At 44.7% G+C, this 5,089-nt stretch overlaps 1 pseudogene; it reads right to left on the bottom strand.

The window, feature by feature from the left end:
- Window positions 1-1,751: 1,751 nt before the first annotated feature.
- LOC100823761 lies at window positions 1,752-4,716 on the bottom strand (annotated as a pseudogene).
- Window positions 4,717-5,089: the final 373 nt, after the last annotated feature.

The following is a 5,089-nucleotide window of genomic DNA, read 5'->3' as shown; positions in this document are numbered from 1 at the left end:
TTAATTAACATCCGACGTACTCTGCCACCCGACTCCGATCCGCACGAACGCATCCCTTATCCCTTCACGCCCGCCGCCTCGCTAGCCCACCGCCGCCCTCGCTGCTCTCCCGCGTCGGGCGCACTCAAACGCCGCCGCCAAGCGCGCCCGCCTTCCAGAGCCCGCCGCATCACGCGCCCCCGCCACGCCCCCAACCTCTGCCCTCCCACATACGCTGTCCAACTGCGCCTCCACTCCATCACGCGCCACCGTCGCTCCGCCACCCCTGCCTCTGCCCTCCCGCGCCTGCTGCCCTCGCCACCACCGAATCCCACCGCCTTGCCCCGACCTGCCGCTGTCGACTCATCCGCGCCGGTGCCCAGTCGTCGTCGCGTTTGTCAACGCTCGTGGACTTCGTACCGCCGCGTCCATCTCGCAGCCCCGTGGCTGAATCCCCTGCCTTGCCCTGACCCGAGTCCCGACGCCAGACTCCTCTTGCCTCCCCCACCTTGCCCTCGCCCGACGCCTCCCCTTCCTTCTTTGCTTCTAGGATGCACGGACTGGGCTCATCAACTCATTGGTTTTCAGGTTTAGCCAATCTCCACCCTCGCTGGTTCTGTAAACTCCGTGTTTGACAAAATGCCATAGTTTCCATGCAAAGTTTTGTAGTACGTCTCTACTATCTTGCTGTGAAGTTTTGTTTTAAAATTACTGTACGGGGTATTATTAGTTGGATAATTAGCTGGTGCCTGACATCTAAACATAGAGCTGCAATCGCAGTTTATTATCCATGTATGCAAAATCGTACATTCAGGCTTAAACCAGATTACATTATGGGCAATTTTGCATGTCGAGCTGGAAGATTTCAGTATTCCTCCGTCTAACAAAGGATGTCTCAACTTTGACTAAATTTGAATGCATCTATACACTAAGTCATGTATAGATACATTCAAATTTTAAGAAAAAACTTGAGACATTTTTTGTTGGACGGAGGGAGTATCTTATTTTATTTATGATGATTTTCTCTAAGTACCTTGCATTATCAAGTATAATTTTAAGCATGGTGGCGCAGTGGTAGTCCTTCAGAAGGATCATGTGCATTCTCACCCGTTGATGGATGGCACAGAGTTAGAGATGGTACTTTAGAGTTTGGGTTGAGAAATTTGATATATTTCATGTTTCGTGTGCCTACATGAGCAATGGTCTCCACAATTCCTATTTTTGGGTTCACATAATATATTTTTTCAAGCATGAATGACTGAATTCTATGTCCTGTATAATATGTAGGGCTAAGAAGATGGCGTGAAGTGTATTTCTGGCAATGAAGCACCGTAGCGAAAAGGGATTGACACGTTATAGGACAAGGTATATCGCCTCCTCTCGTGAAGTTATTTTTCCATTCATATATTTTAAATATGTCTTCATTTTAAAGTGGATGAATGCATGTCTTCATTCTGATGTGGAGCACATATTAATTCAATTTCAGTTCCTAACATTCACAGGGATGACAAAAAACACACTTTCTCAAGAAACTGTCCGTGATCTTTGGAGTAGGGAGAAGCCGGCAGATAGGGATCCAATATTTAGTGTTTTCTCAGTTTACTAATTTACAAGTCTAAAACACTTGTTTTGGTGTCTTTTTCATTAGGTAAAATACAGTGAAATGTGTAGATAATCGATTGAGAGCAGGAGCTGCATTTTCTAAATATACCCTATTATTGCTTGATCAGTTCAGTCTTGAGGTAGCTGCAAGTTGTAAATATGGAATCTTGTGGACTATAAATAGGATTTCAATAGATCATGAAGGACTGCAGTTTCCGTAAATGTTCCATGCAAGTGAGAATTCACATGACACACAAACCATATTATAGACAGGAAATGCAGACATGAATTCAGTCCTCAATTTGGCCAAACAACAATATTCGGATCAAATTTCACTTGGTCATAACTTTTTAATTTTTCGGTCAATTTGACGCGGAATCTGAGGGCATTCTTTAGTCCGGTTGGTGCAAATAATCTCACATCAGTTCTCTATTTCCCTTGCAGCATTCTTGCTTCTTCTTCTTTTTTGCCAGGATTGATGTTTCTTGTTAATGATTTAGCTTCTGTTAATTAGCAGCACGTGGCAACTGAGGTGATATCTCACTCTTCTCCCTGCAACAATCAGACTGGAGTTATTTTGTCACATGTTGAGTAGATGTGTCAGGTGAGATATGATCACATCATGTGTTAAAAAAATCATGTATCCTTAATTGGTTCAGATTTGATGATTTTGAATGTGATTGATTCTACTTCAGTGTGTTAGGATGCATGTTTACTTATCATTATGGTTTAGATTTGATGATTTTATGAAAAAAAAATGCGGTCATTTTTTGAGGCTCAATTTTAGCATTTTGGTTTAAAAATAAGATAGACAAAAAAAAAACTGTAGAAAGACAAGTCATCATATAAAAAAGGTGATTAAAAAAGTTGCCATGTATTGTGGAGACGTGCGTTACACGTGCAAGCTCACTAATGAAGGCAAAGGAAAAACAGGCATGCTCGGCTGCAACTCCTTGTGTGCGCGGATGGATCCATAGGCAGCAGGGGCTAGGGTGGGGGCTGCGGGGAGGTCAGCTTTTTCTTACAGCCTCTAGGAGGTCATCTTTATTTGCTTGGTCTGCTTCTAAATAGAATCTTTATTATTTCAACATAAAATTTGAATTTTTCGATGTATGATGAAGATATCGTATACTTTTTTCATCCCATATTAAGTGATGAAATATTACATGTATCTAGATACTTTTTGGATAGAGATACATCAATATTTGAACAAATTTGAGTCATTTAATATGGAACGGAAAGAATATTGAAGTAATATAATTAAGTAGAATATATTTGGATTATGTGACATTTTTTATTATTAAGGTCTCATTTCATATTTTGCACCACGGCCCGAATTCCTAAATACGGCCCGCTAAAGAGCACTGAGCGATATGACACCAATCGAGAATCGAATAAAGTCATAAAACATGAAAATAACTAACAAAACACCCTGAAAACGAAGAGGGGAAATAGACAATCAATTGTCGTGATCCCAAATCAAGTCGGACTATCACCTAAGCATCGTTTCAGCCTCTACCTGGATAGTAATCAGGATCTGATGCCACGTCGTCGTCCGTCTCCCCAAACCTTTCCTTCTCAGCCTTGGCACTGGCTGCAGCCCTCCGCAGCGAGGTTTCTTCGGCAGTCTCACTAACGATCCCCTCACAAAGTTGAACCTGGAGGGTGGCAGCCTCCCCCTGTACTCTGGGTTCTCCTCAACAAACCTTTCCACGTCGAAGCCACGCCGCTCGCGCTTCCCATTTGCGCATGACGTAGTAGGTGTCCATCTTGGACAGGTCTCTCCGCATGATCAACAGCCGCTCCGTCTCCGGCGGGGGCCTTGGTATCCCCGCCTTATCCATGACCCAGATGCGGCTGGTGTCGTACTGGATGTCTTCAGGGTGCTTGCAGGAGCGGCCTGGCGCTTGGCCGCAGACCCATGGGTCCTCGTCGTAGCTCTCGCGGATCATCTCGAATTCTTGCTTCGTATGGATGGTGCGCCATTTGTCGCATTCATTGCATTGGATCGCATAGATTGCTATGGAGTCACCGGAACCTTTCGGCGTCTGTCGAATCAGGGAGTAGCATATCTACTCATTAATTTATATCATAGGAGGAAAACCATCTGAGCTGATAAGCTACCGAAGATAGAGTAGACCATACTTTCTATTGTGTGATAGAGTAGAGTACTAGTGTCTCTTGTCAAATAGCAACAAGCATGTTGCTGCTATTTTATCAAATTTTGAAACATATATTGTGAAATGGGGATGATACATTTTCCTGCAAATAGTGATGGATTGAACACGACACTTGCATTATCCTCAATAATCAGCAAATTGATGGAACAATAAATGTGACCACGTCATGTCTAGCCTAAACTATAGGATTCAACATTTTATCGACCGCTATGTTCCTCATTGGTATTATGTACATAATTTTCTCAAGGTTTTTGAACACTTCATGACATGCGTCGTGCCCTCTGGCCCCACCGGTTAGTTCTTGATGGAATTATTCAGTTAACGTAACTTGGTTGCTTGCAAAACTTTCATCATACATAAAGTAATCTCCATTTGAATCATATATGTCAAGTTACGACAATCTTAACCGGATTAAATTTCTACAATAGATCGAGCCAGATTTGAGCAGCCAAATTGCTGGTTGAACCTGACTAATTCTTACTACAAATTGACCCAGCTTTAAGCACCATAGGAAAGAATTTTCAAGTTTTACCTGTAATATGCTACTGTGCCTCCTCCTCCTGTCCGAGCCAGCACCACCGTCGGTCCGTCGCTGCCCCTGTAATCCTTCTAAGCCTGAGGGGCACTTATCTTCTCGAGCGCCGCTCCAGATCGGTTTCAACTCGCCGCCGGCACCGTCTCGTCCTCGTCTCCCCTTCACCGTCATATGCTGCTCGTGGCCTCGGGTCAGAGAGAGAGAGAGAGACCAATTAACGAGATCTACAGAAAGAGGTGAGATCAGGAGAGAGACCGACGATATCTTGTGAGAGAGAGAAAGGAGGTTGGGGTTCGGTAGGAGAGTTAAGGGAGTGAGGTGGAGCCAACACGCTCTCTAGCAGCTTCGGCATGGGCAGTTGAGTGAACCGCACGAGACGGTCACATACAAAAAAGGGATTCTGTTTTAGAGAGAGAGTTTTTCCAGTACCCGGTACTCCAAAAGCCTACATAGTACTAAGTTTTTACAGTACCCGGTACTCTAAAAGCCTACATAGTACTAAACGCATGCAACCGTTGATTTGAAAAGGGCAGTTTAGTCTTTTTGCCTCCTATCATTATTAGTGCGTCAGACTCAAGCCTTGGCCCGACCCCAGACCCAGATCGATCGACATCAAGTCGCCGTCGGTGCATGATGCAGGTGGCGGCTGCTTGATGTAGTTTCCTCCGCTGCTAGCACCGATAGCTGTCGTTGTCGCTGCCGCCGCCGCCACCGAAGACCAGGTCTGTCCTAGACAGAGACCGTTGTGACGATGGATGTGTGGTGATTGGCAGCGCCGCATTCTCCTCCAGAT

The sequence above is a fragment of the Brachypodium distachyon genome, chromosome 2, assembly GCF_000005505.3.
Source record: "Brachypodium distachyon strain Bd21 chromosome 2, Brachypodium_distachyon_v3.0, whole genome shotgun sequence".
Classification (NCBI taxonomy): domain Eukaryota; kingdom Viridiplantae; phylum Streptophyta; class Magnoliopsida; order Poales; family Poaceae; genus Brachypodium; species Brachypodium distachyon.
The sequence above is the reverse complement of the archived record's forward strand: the minus strand, read 5'-3'. Positions and strand labels throughout refer to the sequence as shown.